This window comes from Simochromis diagramma, unplaced genomic scaffold (genome assembly GCF_900408965.1).
Source record: "Simochromis diagramma unplaced genomic scaffold, fSimDia1.1 OVJJ01000302.1, whole genome shotgun sequence".
Lineage (NCBI taxonomy): Eukaryota > Metazoa > Chordata > Actinopteri > Cichliformes > Cichlidae > Simochromis > Simochromis diagramma.
In genome coordinates, this window is record NW_024386792.1 from 2,985,524 (window position 1) to 3,010,089 (window position 24,566).

Consider the following 24,566-nt stretch of genomic DNA (forward strand, 5'->3'; position numbering starts at 1 on the left):
GAAGAGGTCTCCACAGCGGGTAGCTCCACATGTTGGTTTTGTTTTTTTAAAACACCAGATTCCCTTTCTGACACACCCCAAAGGGTTTTGTCTCCTCGTGGGATCAAACCTGAGATCTTTCACTTGTGAGGCAAACATATAAACCACTAAACTTTGGAGCTACTGCTGTGCTGATTAAAATAGTCTTGAATTACTCCAGTATTAAGGTGACCAGGGGAATCCGCACTGCCATCTCCTCCAACAGCTTGATATCTATTCTGGCTGCCGGAAACACAGTCATGATATAGAACATTAACAGCAGGACATTTTAGTTGGGGTATTAATTTTCTCAGCCACCACACCCTGCACTGCAGGGCTGTTGAGTAAGGCAATCTATTCTTGCCCATAGCAGCTATGCCTGCATCAACGGCTATCAGCAAGAAGCATCTGTGGTTTGAGCAGGTGCTCCGGGCATGCTACAACTTTCTTTAGCAAGTTTCTCACACCTCAGTCTCCTGTAGGTTTGTCCATGAGTAAGTTCAATAGTGATACAGATCTATATATTGGCCTGCTTTAGACTGTTCATTAGGATTGTGAATTTTAATTATACCAGTGGTTAATTGGGCTGAGACTTTTCCAGTCAGATACAGTTGTTGCCATTTTAACTGCTCTCTTCTAGAAAAACTACAAACCTGCTACTGTTATGAAAACCTTTTATGGTGGTTATGGCAGCAAAGATCTGATGCTTGTTTTTCAGGTTGTATCTCTACAGCCTTCTCTCCTAGTTCCCTTGGGCACTTTAAGATTATATGTGTCATCAGTTTTATGATGATGCATATAGTTTAGGAACATCGGGTGCGATTGTAGTCATATTTTATATGTAGTCAAAGAATTGGTCAAATTAAACAAGATTCTTCACTGTGTGTATTATGACTGCGGACATGCATAGAAGTAAACTCTCGCTTGACTAGTTGGTGATGGCATACATGCGCAGGTCGGTAAATCTGGTTTCCTGTCTATTTTTGAGAACATGTGCCTGGAGACACTGAAGCCGCGCTCACTTTCGATTCGAGTCGTGTGTCCCTGACCGGTACGTGACAACTAGGGTGACATGATATACACACCGGATCCTGCTCCTTGGAGGTCAGATGATTTGATGGAGGCTCAAGTGTTATTTGTCTTTGGTCAACTGTTTTCTGTTCTGAAAACCTTGATTTCACCTCAGTTTACTGCAGTGTTTTGACTGTGCTTGCTTATTTTTAGCAGAGGAGGACAGAACTTGGCTTCCCAATTAAATGTTTGACGGTACACACTAGATGCACTATTTACAAGACTGTGTAACAGGAGCAAAATGCAGTTCTCTGCTGCTTTATAATGAGAAATGGCCACAGCAAAAACACGACTACAGCAACACTGAAATTGCCTGATTTAAAAATATGGACTCTGTTAACAAGATCAGCAAGACCATTTAATTGATCTTTATTATGCACTGTCCACTTTAAGTAAGGTAAATTATTCTGAGTGCCCAGCATATTTGGAATAATTTAATTTTAAACTTTCTTTTTTCACCTTAAAAGTTCTACCAGACTTCTTCTTTGTTCAGCGGGACTCGTGTATCATCTTATCACTGCCTGCCCGCAAGAAACGGGTTAAGCATTTTAAATAAACTAAAGCCCTCCTGACAGCATCATTCAGTTCTACAAACGGCATCAGTCCGGCATCTTAACCATTTTTGTCCTGTTTGCAGATAGCCAAATACAGAATATTGTGTTTGACAGGATAAGAAGCTAATTAATCTTTTGAAGTTTGCATCCCTTATTTTTGTTCCTTCTTCTTTCCTTTCTATTACTGATGCAATGCGTTGTAACATACTGGAGGGAGGTTGGCATGAAGCTCCAGAGAGAGCCCTCTCTTTGTTTGGTGTTGCTATTGAACTGGTTGATGAAAGTGCTCGAGCACTTACAAACTTACATGGATATGTACTTCATGGCATGTTAGGTATTTGAGTTTTTTGTTTGCATCTTACAGCAGTAACCCCGAAAAGCAGAAAAAAACTGAACTGTGCATTTCTTCTAAAACCAAGGCTATGTTCAAGAGATCTTGTTTATTATGTTGACTTAGTCATTCTGCAACCAAAGATGCAAACAGTCTGGTCTTAGGTTTTCAGTTTAAGTGCTGTTTAAAAAAACAAACAAACAAATTTTAACTAAACTAATTTTAGTTAATTAATTTGTTAATTTAGACTATTAACAATCTAAATTTAAATGGTCTGTTGTGCAGTAGCATGCATTTGCACATGTTGCTGTTCTGTGTTAATGTCTAAAGTCTGCTTGCTGCACAGTTGTCGGACTTCTTTAAAACTTTTTTAAAACTGAGTTCTCACATGAAGTTATAATTGAAAGTTGACTGATTTTTCTGCTCCAAATTTCAAGCGCTCTCTGCTGAACTAAGGTCCAAACCACAGTGCATTGCAAGAGAGTGGATTCTATTGCCCTTCGCTGCAAATAACAGAGGGAAGGCATCTGCCATTGGCTATTCTGAGAAGGAGTCCCATTCCAGGGAGTATACAGATCCAGTCGGATAGCTACCCACTACTCACATCAGCCAAACACTTTTGTTTACCCGTGTGAAGCAGACTCAACACTGCGGCAGAAAACTGCCTATGTGGTTTGCTTGTGACTAAATTAAGTCTGCTTGGGCTTTTTTAAATATTATGACTTTGTGGGGGAAACATGAAATGAAAAGGAAAATGTTGTTGTTCTTAATTTTATTTTGCATGTAATTTCCAATGTCAAGTTGCCCTAGCTGATCAGTTAACTTGAGCCTGAACTAAATACCTCTCGAGTTCAAGCTGCTGGTGTACAGTGTTGTAGTGTTGTGGTGCTTTACATACAGAGCATGCTGCATAGCAATGTGCCTCCACCTGCCACAGGGCTGCCTGAAGGCTCTGACATTTCCCACGCTGTTAGACAGGAGCCGAGAAAAGATAAACTGCCTTTTAGTGTCCCAGCTCCTAAACATCGCCTTTTAAAACTGAAAACATGAAGCAAAATAAAACCTCAAACACTTTCTTTCACACAAATGCACACCCACGTCTCTTTACTGGTTAAATAATTCATCTGAGTTGTGGTGTATGGAACACATTCTTCTTTCATAATTCAGCACAATTGGATGCTCCATAGCCTTAAATCGGAGCCAACTCTAGTTTGTTTGTTTGTTTTCCCCCGCCTGTCCCGTTTGGTTCTTTTGCCATCAAAATTATTGTCTAAAGGCCAAGAAAGATGCCCAACGGATTTACTTTACCAAATGGAGCACCTGTGTGTACATTTGTGAGCATGAGTGCGCATGTATTTAAAAGGTTCCTTCATGTAATGATCTGCTAGAGGGTGTAGGGAGCCACAGCCCCGTCCTCCAGGGCATGAAGCGGGTATGGAGGAGATCCAGGCTCCAGACATCAGGGACCCTCAGAGCACAAGAGACCAAGGAAGACCAACGGAGGGGCAACCGTGCCACTCTCCGGGAAAGAGCTGAGGAGAGTCCCAGATGAGAGGTCACTCAGCAGCCGCGGAGCAGAAGCCAGGGGGGGTTGCAGTGACGTGCCCATGAGCTCTACCGACAGCCAGCTGCGCCAGAGTGACCGAGCCCCAGGCCCACAGGCCGAGGGCACCCCACCCGCCTCTAGTTTGTTTTTAACCCCTGCACCAAGTTCTTTATCACCCCAACCATTTATCTAGTCAATTACCCAGTGTTGAGCTTGTCAAACATTTTTTGTGGTCTACGGAGTGGTTTACTCGTCTCACACTGATCCTTTTGAAGTGTAGTTTGGATTAAATTGGAGAAAAAATGAAACATAAATGAATTAAATCATTTTTCAGAGCACCATGTTTTAATATCTTTCTGCAGTAGTCTTCGATAAGACTATCAGAATAACAGCAAGTTATAAATCCCTGGATTGTTACAATTGCTAATTGAATCTGCTTTGGTAGGTTGGGTGAATATAATAAATGGTACTACTTTAACATGTTCAAAATAAAGGTTCAATACAAATACAGAAATATACTAATTGATTTTCAAACATTTTCACTACAAATGTAACTCTGGAAAATGTTAAGAAATATACAGTGTTGTGCAAAAGTCTTTAGTCACTACCCATTCCACTATATTTGGCTAGGAAGATGAGAAATAAGTCCAAGTTATTGAACAGAAAAACCTCATTTTAAATACAATGTATATAAGGTAAAAACAAAGTCAGTTTTTGTTATGACCACCTCTTCTTCATCAGAATTTTCTCAGGCACCTTTCTTTTTGTTTTCTTTAAGCAGTCTTCAGGAAAGTTGTCCAGGGTTTGTGAAGGACATTCAAAGGTCTTTTTTGGATGTTGGCTGTCTTTTGTTCTGTTCTGTCAAGATGATTCCACACTACAATAATGTTGAAGTCTGGTCTCTGGGGAGGCCAATCCATGACTGATACTGTTCCAGTGTGTTTTTCTATCCAGGTATGCTTTACTGTATTAAAGTATCATTAAACAAAAATGTTCTTGTAAAGTATGAGGACTGAAACTGAGTGAAAAAGCAGCCAATGTCCACTGAAAAGCTTTGAACAACCTTCAGGAAGCTTGGAGAACTGTTGCTCAAGACCACTTAAAAATTAGTGTTTTTCTCCTTGAAATTGAAACACAGAGAAACGAGGGGTGACTCAAGACTTTGACATTGCACTGTACAGTGGTTTGCAGATCAGTTGAACCCTACATTTAATTAAAAAATTGTACAGTGGCAAAAAAATATTGAAAGTATTTTTTAATGCTCATGTTGAATTTCATGTCAAGTGTGCAGTGGCATGTTTGCTGCAGTGTTGCATCATTGATGATGTATAAATAAGTGCACATTATTTTGTGCCATTGAACTGGTCTTACATTTTCTGTACAGACTTCCCGTCTTACTGTCTACATAACAGTGTCGGACTTCAGTGGGCAAAGTATAAGGTATAGAATTCAGATGATTGTTGTAACCATGCTGACTGTGTTTTGTTTTTGGCGTCAGTGGTGTTAACCCCAATTTTAATTTTAAAACAGTGTTTTGAAATGACAGAGCCTTAGCTGTCTGGTGTCTTACCCCTGTCTGAGTATCGGCATTTCTCATCACTGACCTTCAGCGAGCCGCTGCTGTGCCTTTCACAGCGACCTGCTCGCTGTAATCTGGACATCAGTGAAGACAGACTGTGAACGGATAACTGACTGGCAGTAACTGATGCGACCGTCTGCATAGTTTATCTAATCGGTGTATGAACCCTGCTGTCTGAGTCAGTGTGTGGTCTCCCTGCTTTAATGTGCACTTGTGATGTGCTGCAGTGCAGTCTGGACATTACAGACCGTGACTCCCTGTACTGTTAAACCGCTGCAAAAATGTCAGTGTCTAATGTCAGCTTTGTGGGCTTTTCCTTATTTTTGCTACGCTGTGTAAAGCGTTATCTGTAATCTGACATTTACTTTGTGAGGTTCTTTGAGAGGTTTTTAAAACTCAAAGAAAGGACAGTGAAAGTCGGGTCTGTTTTACACCCTGAAGAGTTTCATATGGAGTATTTGTAAGGGCAAATAACACTGAACTTGGGTCTTTTTTTTTTAATTTATTATTATTATTAAATAAATTAACCTACAGTTGATAAATCAGATCCAACTTTTATAATTGCAGGCATGGTATTGTAGGTAAGGTGAGGTATGCATGTCCATACCTTACCAGGTGCCAGAGGGGTCTGTTGTTCAGAGATTGAGAAGAGATTTGAATATTTGCTCAGCAACAAGAGGATTACGCTCTCTGAGGAATGCAAGGTCTCTAGCAGGGCAAGGCGAGCAGTCGGCCTTTATAAGATAGGATAGAAAGACGGATGAATAAAACTTGTGGTACTGTAGTGGAGCAGTTCAGCTGAAGTCAATTTTCACAACACCCTGGTTTGATTTTTTTTTTTTTTTTTTTTTTACTTTTTCAGATAATTCAGAAACTAACACTGGTGAACATCTTGTTAAAAACAACAATAAATAAACAACTTTTTATTTTAACCAAACTATAAATCCATAAAAGATCCTGCATTTTATACTAAAGTGAAGATGATGTTCTTTTTCGTAGCCCTCTTAAAGAAGTAGAATTTTCTCCGAGCCTAAAAGAACGCCTAATCTTTCTCTAATACACCGTGCAGCACTAATCTCTGTACAATGCTTTGTGATGTTCAGGTATAACACCAGAATTGAAATGAACACAATACCCTCTGAGACATACAATAGCTGCCTGTGGCAGTGTCCATATTAAGCCCATGTGACTTGATTCCTCATCTGACATTGATTAGCAGTATGTACAGCGTGAGCGATGATGGATGACTGCCAGGTTTCGGCCATGACATCCATGTTTATAATTTGCTCAGTTTATAAATGACCTTCGCTGTGATGTATTGTACCTTCAGGTCTGACATGTAAGGCCAAGTTCAGGCCAAAAATAGCATTCTGTAAAAACCACAAGGGGCCACATTGCTACAGGTACCAGTGAGAAAATGAAATATGATCTAAGAGGTTTAGTTTCAGGAGAACATCAGTGAGTTTGAAGGCTTATCACATCCCTAAATGCCGCACCAGGGAAGGATTGTCTATCTCCGGTGTGATCACGATGGTCGTCGTTTGATCTTCAGTCACAATGTTCACGAGGTAAACAATAGAATTAACACAGTTGACGTTACATAGTAAGTTCACAGGAGCGCACTTGTCTGTATTGGCCTGACAAATATAGCCTGTTGTAGCAGAGGACCTTAGTTTGTTTATGACTTGTTGCTGTCAGTCATAATCAGGCTTGTTTGATTTTTATGGCCTTCTTACTGTGGCATTCATACTTTAATTTGACTTTCATGTTCATGACTGAGGATAATATGAATCCTTCCTGTGCTATAGAGAAGCATCTCTACTCTTCCAAGGACATAGCTCTCCTTTATGTCATTAACACTATAGCAAAGTGGAAATTACTGCACCTTTTTCAGTTTGCCCTCTGTGGGCACAGAACAGAAGGAGGATGAGTGCATGCCTGGCAGAGTACTGATTTCGCTCTTCATAAAACATCTACTCACGCTCTGCCTACCTTATATCACTTTCATAATTCTCTTGCTGCAGTCTTTTTTCCCCCCTCTCATTCATTCAGTTATTCTTCCATCAGGACAGGTGAAGCCTGGCCTTATCTCTGAGCAGCAGAGCCTAGACCGTCACTCTTTACACTGGATGGGCTTCTTATTGTTCTAAATAAATGAAGTCATGGCATTTCACTACAAGTAGTTTCTTATAAGTGAGAATTTCCCCAAGGAGTGTCATTGCAACAAGTGTAAGCCTTGTACAGACGGGCATATAAATATTGAACATTTTGAGGTAGTGGTTGACACATTCGCTTAACACGCCAAAGATCCTCTGTTTAAGATGGGGAAGGAGAGAGATTCCTGGGAGGTTTGATGTAGCTTCATACCTTTTTTTTTTTTTTTTTTTTTTTTTTTTTTGGGGGGGGGATATTTAACTTTATCTTCTATACGTTTGGCTATTGATAACTGATATTAAAGTTTGGTGACCTACCTATTATAGATAAATAGTAGATTAGAAACGCAGAGGTGCAACTGCCCAGAATCACTACTTTTGTTTATTTTTATCAGTTAAGCAGATTGAAATTGTCAGCTTGCCATTACATTAGGGACTAAATCTGTTGGAGTTGTTCTATAGTCCCGCATGTAGTAAACACACAGTAATCAAACAGTGATGTGAACCCCCCCAAAAAATCACTTTTTAAATTTTTTTTTTTTTGTTGTTACATTTGTTATTCCCCCTCCTTTTTTTTAAAAATTTTAACCTTAATGGTTGTTTTGTAAATTACACACCCATTAGACTACAAGACATGAAAACAGGGTATGCTTTGTGTCTGACAAGTTGCTACCCTATGACTGTGCAGTATCCTTGATTTCTCATTCCATAGATGGTTTTAAATATGGATGTTGCTTCCAGGTCGGAAAAGCGAAGTTGCATTTTGTCTGAAGGCCACCAGATGGTGATAGTTGTGGTTGGCTTCTCGTCCCTGTAAACATGAGCTTACTGATGAGCTTGTAGTTGTTTTGCGTCATTTTGAATAAAATTGTTATTGCAAATCTTGGTTTCAAAAAGTTGGATTGTTCAGCATCTGCTTAATTATTAAAAAATTGTGTTTAATAGAACACATCAGCAAAACTTCATTCTGCTTCTGATTGAGGGATACCTACACTGCATTAAAAATGGAGTTGTTTCAATGCTGACATAGCATGCAGCATGTGCCTACAATACAGATAAGACCTCAGTTGCTAAAACTGTAAAGCCACTGAACAAAATATTAAGCATTAGCAACCCGCTAACGAAGCAGGGAGTGGCTGAGTCATAGTGAAACTGAGTTGTTGGTGAAGTATTTGGTCTGAATTCTGTTAATTAAAAAGTCTTGATTTGCTTTTGAGAAAGTGTTTGGATTGAAAGTATTTTGGTAATTATGATATTATCTTTCAGCTTGAATGTTTCCGAAGTATAGAAGTTGAGCTTTAAACAGAATCAGTGGGGTGACAAAAGTAAAAGATAAATAATGATTTAAATGTAAACTGAGTGTGGGGGGAGAAAGTGAAAAATAATTGCAATTTCATTTCTGTGACTAGATGCCTTGGTCTTCTCACAGCATGCAGACCTCTATGACTTCTGCGTGGGAGTTGTAGTTTGCACGGCTTGCTTTCAGACTACTCCACAGTAGCACTGTTCTTGATTGTTTCAGCTCTGGTTTGTTGCTTTTAAGCCAAACACAGAAATTGCTTTTACCTTTCAGCGGTCGGTGCAGTAAAGGCTCAGTGCCGAGTGCATTTCTGTCGATGCTGTTCTGAACAATTGGTGAAGAAACTGAGAAACCAAAATCGATTGCGATGAGCCAAAAGAGGATTGCTTCATCACCTTCACAATGTTGCATCAGGCACCCACTACACACACCTTTTATAATCGAGGTGTGAAACCCACTATTTTGTAGTATTTGCAATACAGCCTCACAAAGGCCAGGCAGGCCTTTTTTATTTTATTTTTTATACCCACACAAACATTTCCTTAGGTCTGTAACATATTATTATAATAAAGGAGTCTTTGATTGCATTGGGAGGCGTTTGTGTGGGTATTTGTGGACATCATACAATCCAAAAACCTTAGTGTGGTTGAGATCAAACCATAAACAGTTAGATGGCTGTGATCAGAAGCTTTTGTACTCAAAACTTGTGTAATTATGTCGTAATGTAGTAATTATCTTAGTAACAACCCTACTCTATATAAGTCTCAGTCCACCCACAAAAAATTATTCTGAATTACATGCGGTCTTATCTAGAAATGCAACTGTTTGTGGCCTCACTTGCTCTTGGCTCTGAGTTGATGGGGCTTTCAGATTGAACAGCTCTGGGGACTCTCTGACGTGGGTGTTGGTACTTTCTGCATCCAGGAGTGTGGCAAGGTCTATGTGGTTTAATGTTGTCATCAAAGGATGAGCACGAGGCTCTGAGCATATGTTGTGACACTAAAATGCAATGCTCGAACTAACCCTGCATCCTTCAGAATGACTCCAAAAAGATTTGCATCGGCAAACTAGTATAAATCTGACCTGAGGGTAACTGCCTTCTTCAGTATCCACAACGCTAACAAGAACTCCGATGTGATGTTATTTCCAACCAGTGGTTGGTGTAAAAGTAAAGATTTTGGCATTTTCTTTATTGTCTATGGGCTAAATAAGGCCTGGACTTCATTAATCTGTGTTTTTATATATATATTTTTAAATATTTTTTTAATGTTGTTCACAAGCCTAACATTTTATCCACTTTTTCACTTTAATTGTGGCTGCTGGTGCATTCATCAGCTCAAATCAGAATAGACTTATTTCTGGACCAATACCAAGATACTTTCTTAAAGGGTCCTGCTTGTGCTAAGAACTGGTTGAACTAAGACTCTGTGCTGCAGATACACAAGTTTTGATGCAAATTTTATCTTGTTTTAAAGCATCGGTACAAAGTAGTTTAACCAAAAACTCCTCATAGCAATTTATTTCACTAATGAGTCCCTAGAAACTTAATTTGGTCACTGCTGTCGGATTTTCATCTGTCCTGTTGGTTACAGGACAGGTTGCCTGCCCCTCAGCGGACTCTTTTAGGTTAACATCAAACATCCTGCCCAAACAGCTGCCGGGTTGATTTTCATTTATTAGATAGAAGATACTTAATGTATTTGTAGCAGGAGTTGGAGAAGGAGTTTGAGAAGTATGGTGTCTCTCTCCCCCCCATTTTGTTTTCTCTGCAGTGGCTTTACACTCTAAAAACTAAAAATGTGTATTTTGTGTGCCTGTTTGTTTAAAAAAAAAAAAAAAAAAAAAAAAAAAAGCACTTTCACTAATACAGTTCTGTGTTTTTTCTTTTCTTCCATGTGTGCCTTCCTCCTCACTATTTGCTGTTAACTTTCAGGTAAGACAAAAGTCCTTTTTTTAAAAAAATAAAATAAAATTCTTTATTCATTTCTGTCTGGTTATTAGTGCTGCTATTTCCATCTCATGCAACTGAAATTAAGTAATAGTATCCCAATGTGCTTTTGTTCTGAAGCAACTCAGAATGCTGCTCTGCTGCCTCTAGGGGGCAGCATCAACTAAATGTTAAATGGTTGCTGTGGCAGCTTTAGGAGTTCTGTCCCATGTCCAGACATCGCTAAGACAATTTGTGCATTAAAGCTGCAGCTTAATTAGCATCTGTTGGATTAACCTTGTCTTGCTTTGGTGAGTGTATTGGTTGTGCTTTGTGGAAAGAGTGCAGCAAACTCTGAGTCCTCTGTGTTGTTTCTGCAGTTGGTTTTGTATCTTAGTGGCTCTCTGTGGTTATGGTTTAGTTGTGAAATCATGGGCACTTGTCAGTCACCTCTGTTGTGCATTAATATTGTATGACTGGTTTCTACACCCATATCTTTTATGAGAATTAATATGCAGAAGCAGTGCATGTGCCTCACAAGGTAGCGTCCGCTGTCTTTCAAGCACCAATTCTCTCTCTCTTCTTCACTCATTTTCCACAGGCAGACATTACCGGCTAAGGGCTTCAATAAATGTTCAGGTTTTTATGATGACTATGAGTGCAACACTCAATACTGCATTAACGGTTTAAAGAAGCTCTTGTTCTGAGTGTTGCACATCTCTGTAGCTGTAATTCAGTGGTTATTCGGCCAAAAAAAACCTCAGAACATTTCTTGGGAAATGTTTCCCAGCAAGGTCGGTACTAAAAGGTTGATTTGTGTTCATTAGAGTTTTGGTTTGAGAAACGACTTACATTTGACAGCAAAATAAAAGGTAAAATGCCAACAATCTATTCAAATAGTTCTGTTAATAGTTCAGACTAATCTGGGAAAAATGCAGGATTCCTACACTTTCATGACTACAGCTTATCTAAATTTTAGATCTTGTTAGCAATGACTGGTTCATTTAAGCTCATGGGCGCTGCTGCCCAATGTTTGCTCTAAGCTGCGCGCGTGCGCAATTGCGCACTGCTGGCACGGTCTCTGCACAGAAAATCTGCGTTGCACACACAAAAAAAATCTACCTGAATTGAAATTAAAATGAATACTTTAACAATTCTGTTTTGCAGTGTTAGTCAGTAAGTGACTGGCTGCTCCAGTATGGGATTGGAACGATGCCACCTTATCCCATAGGCCAGCCACTGATGTGATTCACATTCGTATGTGTGCAGCTAATCAACGTCGTTGACAGGCTACGACAGCGTCCTTATGTGCTGACACCGGTGTTTTAGCTAGCAAAGCGGCTGATGTGGAGTGAAGCCACGTTAATGACAACGTGTACAACCATTGGAGATGTGAGCAGAACAGACGGAACAATTGAGGGAAAAAGTGTGGACTTTATACCAGTTTTTAAATTGTGTTGATACGTAAAACCAGAGTTACGATAAAAATATCTGCAATGTTTGGTTTTCTTCCTGAATACTATCGTTGTTTATATTTACTGCGCGAAGAAACGGTAAAACCAGCGTTTTATAAGGAAAATGCTTGAAAGCACTCTCAGCCTGTGAGCAATAACACCCCCCTCCACCACCATGTCGACCAATCAAAAAATGATATGACAACATGGCATTTAGTTGTTTAGGAAGGGGGGAAGTTTTAGGAGTGACGGCGGTGTTTTGAGATGTGAGAGATTTGCCACGTTTAGCGCAAATCTTGTGTAGTCACTAGTAGGGCTGCACGATTAATCGTTAGAAAGTCGCGATCTCGATTCATACTTATGTGCGATCTCATTTCCAAATGACAACGATTAAAAATAAATAAATAAATAAATAAATAAAAAGACGACGACGATTGTACTGCATTTTGATCCGGGACATAATCTGCATGAAAACAAGCGCTCACTCTTCCTGCTCAACAAATGACAAGGGCGGAGCCTTATACCACGTGATACAGAAGCTGTGCCGTGTGATGCTAAAATTAGCAGGGAAAAAACAACGGAGAGCACGTCAGGGATGACGAGAAAGTGACAGGAGAAAATCCGTCCCGGTCACCCACCCAAACATCAATAACGGGAACCTTATACAGCGCTTCCCTATACCCGTCGAACTCCCGCAGGCACAAAGAAATTACGGAGGCTATTACTTATCACCTGACCAAAGATATGGCTCCCATCAACACTGTGCAAAACGAGGGATTTAGGAAAATGATCAACACCCTAGACAAACGCTACACAGTGCCGTCCCACAACTATTTTTCTATTGTTGCACTACCTGCTCTATACACACAGTGTCGAGCAACGGTGGAGACGGAATTTCAAGCAGTACAACATTTTGCGGCAACAACAAAACGTGAGACATTTGTTGTTTTTATGTTTATTTATTGTTTTTATGTTCAGTCTCAACTGTTACGAAGTTGATGTGCAGTTAATAAGTGCAATAAATATTTATACTGGAAAAGAAAATCGTGAGAGAATCGTGATCTCAATTCTAAGCCAAAAAATCGTGATTCTCATTTTATGCAAAATCGTGCAGCCCTAGTCACTAGTTTTGTTGTGTGTGTCAGAACAATGAGGCGACTGCTGAATGTTACAGGTGTTACAGGAGTGATACATCTCCTGCTGTCAGGCCTGCAGGTTATCAGGCTGTTGTTCTCCTTTATCTCATAGTGGACAAATAATTTTTTGGAGTGGCACAAATAATTTGTTCTGCATCAAATTTGATGCAGAACAGCTGATTGTTCTGTAAATAAAATGAAATGTTTATTTAAAAAAAATGCCTTGGCTGCATTTTTAGGTAAACAGCTGCAAAAAACGTTAATGTTTGCAAAACTCAGTTACTTTTTTGAAGAAGTAACTATATAATTAATTGCCCAGCATTGGTCATTATATACTGTATTTTGCAGACAGAGTTACAGGACTCTCTCCCAGACCAGACTCAATAAATAAATGCAAAAAGGTCCAATCACATGTTGAGCCACCATGAAGTACCAAAGTATAGGAATGACCTCAGACACATTGCCACTACAGTAAAAGCATACCTGGATAGAAAAACACACAACAGAACACCATTGGTCATGGATTTGACTCCCCAGAGGCCAGACTTCAACATTATTGAAGCTGTGTGGGATCACCTTGACCGAGAACAGAAGAAAGGCAGCCAACATCCAAAGAAAAGCTTTGAGTGTCCTTGAAGAAACCTGGAGAATTATTCCTGAAGACGACTTAAAGAAATAAGAAGAAAATTTGCCTGACAGAGTTCAGGCTGTGTTGAAAAAGAAAGGTGACTTAGTTGTACAAACGTTTCCCCTTACATACTGTAACCAACAACTACAACAACTGGGGTTGTTGTTGAAATTTTACTTTCGAATTTTACTAACAATATATGAGGGCTCAAGACTTTTGCACAGCACCGTATAGCCTCATCTGACGCTTGATGCAGCTCTATATTCATAACCACCAAAAATACTCAAATCATGAATGCCCTGTGTGTGAGTGTGTGTGTGAGTGTGAGATTTATGATTAAACAAGGTGAGAAACACAAAAACTTAATCCAATCCCCCCCCATACATATTCTTACTGCTCAGGACTGCTTTCACCACACGTTTAATAAAAGCATTGTCCATGTAGAAAAGAGTAAGAATCTCATTTCAGCTTCTCATATCGATTCTTATATTCACCCAGCTGCCTGAGGGCATATGCCAGAGTATACACACTTTATCTTGGCATGAAGGAAAATTATTTTGCTGCTGTGGCACAATGATGGTGTGTAAAAGCACTACTTGAAACCCTCCACTATTCTCTCGGATGTTATCACCCTCTCATATTGCTCAGACATTAGACCATAGACCCAAAAAGCATGTCACAATTAATTATTTTATGTATTCTTCCACCAAGATGGTGTTCAGTTTCTTTTTATAATTAGAATTTCTCGCCCATTTTACAGCACAGTTTAGATTTCCAGTGACCGTAACAGTTCTGTAAAGTGTTTGTTTGTTTTTTTTAAGTTTAGTTTTAATTGAGAATTCTCAGCCACTGAAAACCTAAACTATTGCACATGTTGTTTGAACCAACACTGCAAAACCTCTTTCTTGATATATGAGCTGCAGTATTACCAAACCTTTGAACTTACTTAGTTTTTGCAGGTGAGTTAAACTTTTAAACTGATTTAATATTTCCCCTTTCTTCGTCTCTTACGAGGAGTTGCTGTTTTCTTGATTTGGTCTTGTATAATGGACAACAAAATATAAACGCAACAGCTGCTTTGCTACATTTACCTGTTCAAATGCTTCTCAAGTGTCTCAGCCAATCACATGGCAGCAACTAAATGTATTTAGGTCAAGATGACCTGTAAAGGCCAAACAAGTGGCCAGTGAGTGAGTAGATTAAAGGTTTGGAGTGTTTATTAGACAAACAGCAATTAAAGGAGTGTTATCCTGAAAATTATAAATTCATGCTAGTAATCAGTGGTTGTTCCCCTAGGACAGAGATGTCAAATGCATTTTACATCGTGGTCCACATACAGCCTATTTTGATCTTAAGTGCTCATGTTTGTTCAAGTTTTCTTTTGTTTGAAAGTTTACATTACAACTGCAAAAGAACACTTTGCCATGACAGGCTTTTCAAATGAATGAAAACTAATTACACAAGGTCACAACTTGTGACTGTACTGTGTTTCTCGGTCTCCCAACAGTTTAGCTCAGTTTGTTAGTTTGTTTGTTTGTTTGCATGGCCAGGAATTGAATATTTACCCCGATACAGTTCCCTGCTGAATGTAAATTTTGATTAGCAATTAAAGACCTCCTTAAGGCAGTATAACAAACCAATCAATATTCTCTCCTCTGATGAGAATAGAGGGAGCACGTTGTAGAGATTAATTTACTAATACAAAATGGAAAATCAATGATGGGTTCCTCGCATGCAGAAATGCACACAGCGCTGACCCTCTGGAGCTGTGTTAGCGGTCTGCTATATTATTGTGATGGATGGCAGTGAAGGGGATTCTATGGTTACATTAGATTTTCCAACTGTGTTTCCTAACTGGGCAGCAACATCCGTGGCCTTTCATTTAAACAGATCTGATGTAATTAGTGCTGCGTCATTACTGTTTCTTACCCCTCCCACTTTGTTTACCATTAACAAAATGGAAAAACACAGCCGTCTTCCAGGTTATCCAAATTTATGTTACTCTGAAGTTAAACAAAAAAGAATTGGGAATTTACAGCATTATATTATGGTAAATGGTAGCTGGACTGGTTCTTATGTAGTGCTTTTGTAGTCTACTTGAGCACTGAAAGTATTTTGTATAACATGCCTCATTGTACACCAAAGTGCTTTCTGCACATCTACACTTGGTTCATTCTACACTGCATCAAGCGCTAGCATTTCCAGCAGCGGTAAGCATTAATTCTGCGGTTTTAATCCCTACTTGCATTTTATTTGCCTCAAAACAGTTATGTACAAAACGACGGAGAACACGGCAGGTCCGTACAAAGACAGACGTGACGAAAAGGAGAAAAAAAAAAGTACGAGGAAAAAATCAAAGGAGTGAAAGGGTCAGACCCATACGAGCATACAGAGTGGCGTAAGGACGTTAGCGTGCTGCCCAACTTTCATCACGCACATATTTATTATATGGTCCTAAGTTTTAGTGCATACACTCACAAAATGTTTAGTAACTTCAGATCCCTGCAACAAGCCCAGGTCCAGTTTACTTTGGTGATTTGGGCTATTCCATTTAACAGCTGTTGTTAATTTATTTCTTTATCTCCTGTACAGGCCAACGCAATCTATTTGTCTTTTCAGGTTGTAGTATTACACAACATTTTCAGATCTAATAGAAATAAAATGAGTGTTTCGTAATTCATTCAATTTATTGTCTTTATTTATTCCTGGCACTATTGTTTCATTCTATTATAGAATCATACAAGAAAGACGCAAAATTGTATTCCATTGTGCTTTATTAGCTGCTTTGGTTTCTCCCACAAAACGCTACGTCCAGATGAACAGAATCAATTTTTGGAGATTTACTTTCCTGGATGATTGAGAATGCATCACGACATAAAAATGAGTACAACGCTGTATTTTTAAATGTGATTCTTTTGATCCTGCAAACTCACTGAATTCTTTTCTGTCCCTCATAAGACATTTGCAAAGGCCATAACAAAGCCATAACAAAAACCTTAATCATGTTTTTAATAGCTAAAATTTCTTATTGTTGATTGGGCTACTTTTAATCCCCCCAGGGTCCTTTGAAATTTATACCTAATAGCGCCCCAAAAAGCTTGATTGAGTAATATTAAATTCACCTACACCTTAATCAGAATAAATAGGCCCAAACTGAAATATTCCTTGGTTGGAATTATCCCTCTCATGAACGGATCAGCCTGAACACAATTAAACAAAACAATTAAACCTGATTACTCTCTTAAAACCGTAAGACAAGAAGGAGAACTGCGCCTCAGGCTGATGGATATAGGAACCAGCATTTGCACGACATGCTGATCATTTCTGTTGCCATTGGCACATGTAGTCAATCAAAATGTGGGGAAAAGTGTATTTAGAGCTGAGAAATTAGGCCATCTACATTATAATCCTACTGGAGCATTTTTCTGAACATTCAGGATGCAAAATGTCAGGTTGAATTCTTCAGCCAGAAAATGCACAATATTAAATCCACAAAGTTTTCATGCATATAAAAGTCAGTGGAGATGAAGTTTGATATAGTGGAGTCGCTTAAGGCTCTCGCTACCCACATTGTGTGCTTCACGCTTCATCTCCCCTGATCTTCCCAGGGCCTCTCTCCACACCTCCTCAGATCAGCATGCTACAGTGGATCTCAGAAAGTGCTGATTTGGTCAGACTGGCCTCTTTAATTTGTGATGAGTGTGGGAGAGTAGGACCCCACCGGGAGCCCAGAGCTCCTTGTGGCCAGGTTGTGCTGCCACTCCATCCCCCTAGCCAGCTGTAGGTGCATCTGCCAAGTCAGCGCCAGCTACCAAGTTCTCACCACCACTAAGAGAAGCACAGTTTGAATAGAATTTGCCTTTTTATGTGTGATAGAGATATGAAAATGACGCTTTCATTGGGCGCTGCCGGTAAAATCAGCCTTTAATGTGAAGGGAATGCAGATCAGCTGACCTTTATTTACTATTAGGCTATATTACTTTGTCTTTTCATCTTTTAAGCTGAGCTCCCAACTTGTGCCAGTGTACAAATTTAAGTTTTACAGTTCAAGCTTTTACAACCTTTAGAGCTGCCAGGCTTTTATAGCATTTTGTCATTTATGGCCCTTTAACAAACCGTGAAACAGGAAACTATGTTGTAAAACCTTGGGGTTTGTTCAAGGTAATCACAAAAGACATTTAATTTCACAGTATTTGTTTTTGTGCAGTGGCAGTTACAAAGTACAATGTTTGTCTTCAGTACTTCTTAAATTCTCATTTTTCTTTCATAAGCAAACATTAAAGCTAACATCCAGTAATGTGGAGAATTGTCTTGTATCACTGAAGATTACGTGAAGATGGCAGACTGAAGGCAGAAGAGTCCAGATGGTCTTACCTTTCAGTTCCATCCTAAATTTTAAAGAGTTACAAAAGTTTGCAGAGATTGCAGAAAGTTGAGGGCAAGATCACAAAGTCAGTGATATTCTAATAACTGAAAATCAAAGAGGTTATTGAACACATACAAAATTCAATTCTTCCAAAAAACATAAATACTCAGATAAAGTTTTAAACACAAGAGGCATATGCACACACATACTGCCATATTATCTTTCAGATTTTAGTGTGCGTGCGTCTGTTTGTTTTACTGTTTATAATTATGAGGAAATTGTCTTTCTTCTTGTCCCTGGAGTTGTTTTAGCATTTTAAAAAATACTAAAAGCCCCAAAATGTTGTGTTTTCTTATGTAGATGACGTGAAAACAAGAATTAAGTCATTTAGGATGCAATAAAGTGGGTAAGCACGGTGTGTCATGCTGCCAGAACTGCTTCAGTGCACTTTGGTATTGATTCTACAAAGTAATCGATCACTCTTATTCTAAAACATATTCTTATATTTGGTAATGAGGGAGCCTAAACACTTTGGTCCAAAGTCTCTGAAGCTGAAGTCCATAATTCACATCCTTTTTATAGTCATAGAACCACTGAGTGAATCCTTGTGTTATGTATGGGGGCATCTGTTTCTTGGAAGAGCTCACCACACTCCGAATGAAAATGTTTCATTAAGATAAAGATGTTCACTCGCAGTGACCGTTACCTCAATGGGGACAAGATGACTAAAACCATGACAACAAAAGGGCCTGGGTCCCATCGCTACAGGGTCAAAGGTTCAGAATCTGTCTTTAGTAATTTTGCATTAGTCAAGTACCCATGTGAACTGTAAGATGAATCCAGTCCTTGTTTATGGAGAAAGGAGGAAAACCAGTAATTGTGACAGATTTTAAGTAGATATCTTCAAATTTTTTATAATTGTACAGATTTCCCCATTTGTTACTTTTTATAAAAAAAAAAAAAAAAAAAAAAAAAAAAAAAGGATTTCACTCTCAAAGATGAGGTGAATCAAGCTCATAAGTTGACTTGCACTATATTAAAGACTGTATATGGGGCTCTAGAGTGCAATTTGGTGCATGAATCCATTAACTGACAGGGATTTATGTGACATTTACTAATTTTCAAAGACCCTTCAGGAATGCTTTTGCTTTGGGAAAACTGTATGACTTTTACTTGTTCACTTACTTTTACTTACGGAAAGTATTTTGCCGGCAGGTGAAGCGCACATGGTTTATTTCAGGTGCATCTTACGTGAGGCTGCGAGGCCCAAAGTTCAAACTCTTTTTCCCTTTTTCTGCCCCAGTGAGCACGCAGTCTTCCCTGATACTGCTAAACACCACCTTCTTTCTGCCTCATCTTCCAGTAACTTTTATCTTTGTATCAATTTTTTTGAAAGCATTTTACCATTTTGTGACATTATCTTAATCATGATGCACATTTTAAGCCTTAAAGCATAGTACAGGGGGGAAAACAATGACTGATGGCTGTTTGAGAGACTGGCTGCTTAGTATCAATCCATTTTGTTGGAAGCAATGCTGTCGGTAATTACATCAGAGACGTATGGCATGGCCGATAAAAGAAATGAAACTCTGGAAGTTGGGCCGTTTCCTTTTTAAAGATTGTTTGCGACGTCTTGTGCGTCATGGCATTGTTAGCTGACAGTCATCACATCTATGCAAGAAACTTGCTTACTGAGCTCTTTCATAAATTTCTGTCATAAGAGTTGTAAAGCTGACCTTGTTCTTTAGAAATTGAAGCTTTTATTGTCAACCTCATTATGAACCTCTGCTGAATTCAAAAATGAGTAGCGAGCCCTGCGCCCTTTGCCAGAATTGGTTGACTGTAATAGCAAACAAGAGCCTTATTCCTGGACAAGGCCAGAGGCAGCACACTGCAGCCTGAAGGCCAGCCAGAGCGAATCCTGTTGCCAGGCAACAGTTTACAGGCAAAGGGGGGGGGAGCTATTACCGGGGTCCTCCATGGCTGCTCAAACCCCTGCGTCATCGTCACGTCAGGTTTGGGTCTGCAACTTGCCTGGCCTTGAATTATTGATTCGATTCCGCCCAGGCATCAACGTTTTACTGTGCTGGTCCAACCTGAACACTCCTGTCTCCTGTCACTGTCTGCTTCTTTTTCAGAAACACAGTCCACTAGAGAGGAAAATACTTTACCATAGTTTTATTGGCTTAAAAAACAGATTCTTATTTTTGCTTACTTTAGTATTCTTATACCATGAAGGGATAAGGGGACTGGGATTTCTGTTGTGTGCCAATTACTGCATGTATTTAGTTTTCAAAAGGAAAACACAACAAAGCAGCAGGAAGACGTATTCAGTCTCATCACTCACTTTAGATTTTCTTTTTTTTTTTTTGGGGGAGGGGGGAGGAGTGGGTGGCTGTCTGTAGTCTTGTGTGTTTGGTGGTGGCTGTTTGAGGTGTCCTTCTGTGATGGAGCCTTATTTGTTTCCTGAATGTCTAATCTGCCAAGTTCATGCCTTTGGCTGCCCACTGAGAAGGGGTTCCTTGTTCTGTGTCTGCCTGGCAATCCCAGTGACTGCTGCTGTCCCCGGCCTCTTGTGCACATTAACATACAGCTGTCCCACAGGATGTAGTGAGAGAGACACCCAGGAGCTTCAGAGGGAAGTTGGGCACTCCCTCTCCTCTCCCCCGATTCAAGTCACAGCCAGCAGCAGCAGCAGATGGGCTGGGGAGATTAAACCAATCGGCACATGGCAGCTATTGTGAGCTGCCTATTGTGAAAGTTAAAGGTCGTCTATAGGGTCAAGGCTGAATGGCTGTGATGAGCCCCGCCTGTTATAAATGAACTGTATTGATGAAGGTTTTGCTAATGATCGCTTTTTGGCTTGTCAGGAACATTGATCAGTGCTGCTTGCTGATGGGATGCAAGAGTGTCGGTAACACACAGGAGGAGTGGGTTTAGTTTTCTCCATCAGCTACATTGTACAACTACTTAATACTATAAATAACTAAAATGATAAAAATGCATTTAAAAAATGAATAATTTAAAAATAAATATATACTTGTTATCCTTACCGAGTGTGACATTTTTCTAATTCGTCTGTAGACATCTGCAGTGGCTTGAATGTTTCTTTGAAAAACTCGCGCTGAAGTTTACTGAAACAGCTGTGGATTTATCCTGAGTTCTATATTCTAGCCGGGTGTGTATTTTAAAAAATTAGTGAGGTGTTATTTAATGAAGCTGTATTTTTGTGATCTGTAAGGATTTCAGCCTTAAAAAGAAAAGTATGAACAGGAGTATTTGTGGCACAGTCACACTTAAGTAAACCGTAGGACAACAAACTTCATGCGACTCAGAAAAATAGATGGCTGTGCGGTGGTTGCATTGAATTTATTTTTTCAATTATAATAGTTGCAGCAAATACTTTCATTTGCAAGGCGATTGTACAGGCCATCTTTTGGGAGGCAACGTGTATGTCAAAGGCTCGCAAATAACTGCAGTCAACAGGTTGTGATCTACGCCAACGAGTACAACTCACCCGCGTTGTCTCTTTGCAATAGGGGACCAATTTTTGTTGTATTCTGGTTATATGAAAGCAAGGTTTCCAAGTGCTTATATCACTTTGCAGTTACAGTTTCTGTAGGATGGTGCTTTATCACTATTTGTGGAGGAATTTCTGGCTTTCTGTTTAATGTCTCAGGTTCTTTCTGCCATCTGAAAGTAGTTGAAGTGAATTTGTGTATATGCAGATGGCAACAGATTCGTGATTTTCGCCAATTTATCAGTATCATCACAAATGAATTGCATGTCACTGCCAACTTGTGTCGTAGCAGACAGACTCCATCTTATTGCTCTTTTATTGACATCTTGATGCATCAAAGTTGAAGATGAGAGTGGTTGCAGAGCTAGTCCCTCCATCTTTGACGGAGCCAAAGTTCGTTGCACGTTCATTGCACACAGTCGCAGTAATGTTGGTCGTCCTGTGGTCTCCAACCACTGTTTTCCCAGCCTGACTGTAGGATTAGAAAGGTTGGACGTGACGGAAAGTACAGAGAGTTGAGGTTTTGACAATAAGGGAAAAGTCATTAAAACCCTCTAAGGTTTGTTTTATAGTTGATGGAGCTTGAGTGAGTTGGTAAGAACAAATGTGCAGGCAACGTAATATTAAATGACTGATAAAGGAGATGCATTATTTCAGAACTAAAATGTCAGTTTACCTTGAAGGCACTCTTTGCATAATGTGTTGTCATCAGTGAAAATGTAAAATAAATTGTCGTCTACATTCTGAATAAGACATTCGTTTCAGCCTCATATATCCCCGACTGCTTGGTTTCAAACAAAATACTGCCGTAACACGGATCACAACAAATGCTCAACCGTCACTTCTTAGCAACCATTTTCTAAGCAGCTGCTCTCTTACCTTGACATTTGAAGTCATGAGTTTCAGGTTGAATTTTACTTAAAGGTCATGAAACATGGAAGACAGAATAGAAATTGACTGGAATAGTAATGCCCTTTGACTGGAACATCCTTTGCTTAGGATGCTCAGTTTAGCTGAGGGTTCATGAACTTCAGATCGCAATCTTGTATTCATTTTTAAGTCCTGGGAAACATTCAGGCACCATGTAGACTGAGAGGCTTGGATAACCAACTCTGTTAGTTGTGCTAGTTCAGTTTACTCCACTTTTTCTCTGTGTGGTACTGACCCCCCCAACCCCCAGTTGTGTGCCTCTATTTTTGAAATGCAGGGCAACATCCCTTAAAGAAGGGATGTTGGTGGTTTCTTAGCAGAGGAGAAAAAAGAAAAAAAGAAAGCCACCCATGCTATTTGCGGTGTGCGAGTATGATGCTGTGCGCGCAGAGAAGTCTATTTTTGGGAAATTGTTCCAACCTCACTTCCAGTTTCCACTTTCGTGCTCATTTCATTGACTGGGCCGTTGGCAGTGTCGGCTCTTTGTGGGGAAAAGTAGAGGAAAAGAAGTGACAGCGTGACATGTCAAGTTAACCTCTAAAATAAAGAAGTGACAACTGTCTACCCAACATAAGAGGTAGAAGATTGTGTGGTAATGATGGCAGCTGGAAATCTGTAATGAGTAAGCCCCTTCAACAGAGACCAAAGTCCCCTGATTGTGTCTCTAAAGCACATTATGGTCGCCTGCTGCTATGCCATTTCGATATAAACAAGCTTTTTAGCTGTGTTTTAACAATCCTGACATGAATAGCAAAATTAAAAACAATATTTTAAAATGTAAACTGTTTGTGCTTGCTTCTTGGCTTCGGGAGTGCTTGCACTATTAAAACAGGAAGCCATATTTACTTTTGTCATGCCATCTGTTGCCTCTGTGTCTGCAGTAGCTCTGCAGATTCTGCTTTGCTTTCACTTGCTTCTCTCAGGTGAGACGATGATTTTATATCATCTCATATACATTTGAGTGTGTGGGACAGCTTGAATGAACGATACACATCCATCATGGCAGGTTAAATTTTGCATGTTTGTAGTTTGACCTCAAGTATTCAAGTTAATCTAACAACTTGTGTTTACAGTGCAGTTACTAACAGGATGGTTGTCTATTGATAATCCAGGCCATCTGCATCTCTACACAGAATTCATCAACAAAAGGTTTAGGCATATAATCTAGGCCCAAATATTTCAGAACAGCAAATATAATTCTATCAAAATGCTAATAACATGTACTGTGTTAATATTAAGAAGTGCCTACAAAGTATATGGCTGGTGAAGTCAAAAAGTGAAACATGTTTAATCCTGAATGAATGCTATATAAATAATAAATGTGTTGTAGTTTAGTCACTGTGCATCTTTTTTTTTTTTTTTTCTCTTCTAAATCAACCCAAACCTGGAACTTGCACTGCGCTGCCTGACGTATGCGTGTATGCATTATATTTTCCTGTTGTAGGTGTTCTTGGGGACTTTGATGATATTCAAAGATTATGTATGGCATGAACATCACACATGAGCACATAAATCAGCAAAAAAAAAAAACCCCACACGTACTACAGCTGCTTGAGGTGCCTTTCCAGATGACCTGTACAGCATTTTTCCTATTTATTCTGTGCAAACTAGGAAGTAAAGTGGTGTTGCTTGTGTAGTTTTGGTGTGTAGGCGGGATCTACAAGTATTAGAAGAAATGTCAGAAGCTGTTTGAGTTGGAGGCGGCAGTGGGAAAAGACTGCAACAAAGGCTGAACCGAATCGGTGAGCTTTAACCACGTCCAGTGTCCAACCTTTTTGTAATTTTGAAAGCAAAATATTTACTTGGTAAAGGATTTCAGTCTAGGGGTCACCTTAGTTTTATTTTGTGTCATAAAGTGCCAAAGGAAGGACAGTTAAGCATCTGGACTCTTACTTTGGAGCTATATTGTTGAAATTTGTGCAGATGAAATGTGGAAAGAAAAAAAAAATATATATATATATGGCTGTCAGCGTTAATCGCGTTAAAGTGACGTTAACGCGGCATTTCTCCGTTAACGAGTTAACGCGGATCACCCTTTGCGTGGGGGCTGGAC

At 39.5% G+C, this 24,566-nt stretch overlaps 1 protein-coding gene across 6 annotated transcripts in view; it reads left to right on the forward strand.

Moving 5' to 3' along the window:
• Nucleotides 1–24,566, forward strand: part of fbxw7 (F-box and WD repeat domain containing 7) — a 129,531-nt gene that overhangs the window by 64,110 nt on the left and 40,855 nt on the right. The window lies entirely within an intron of this gene.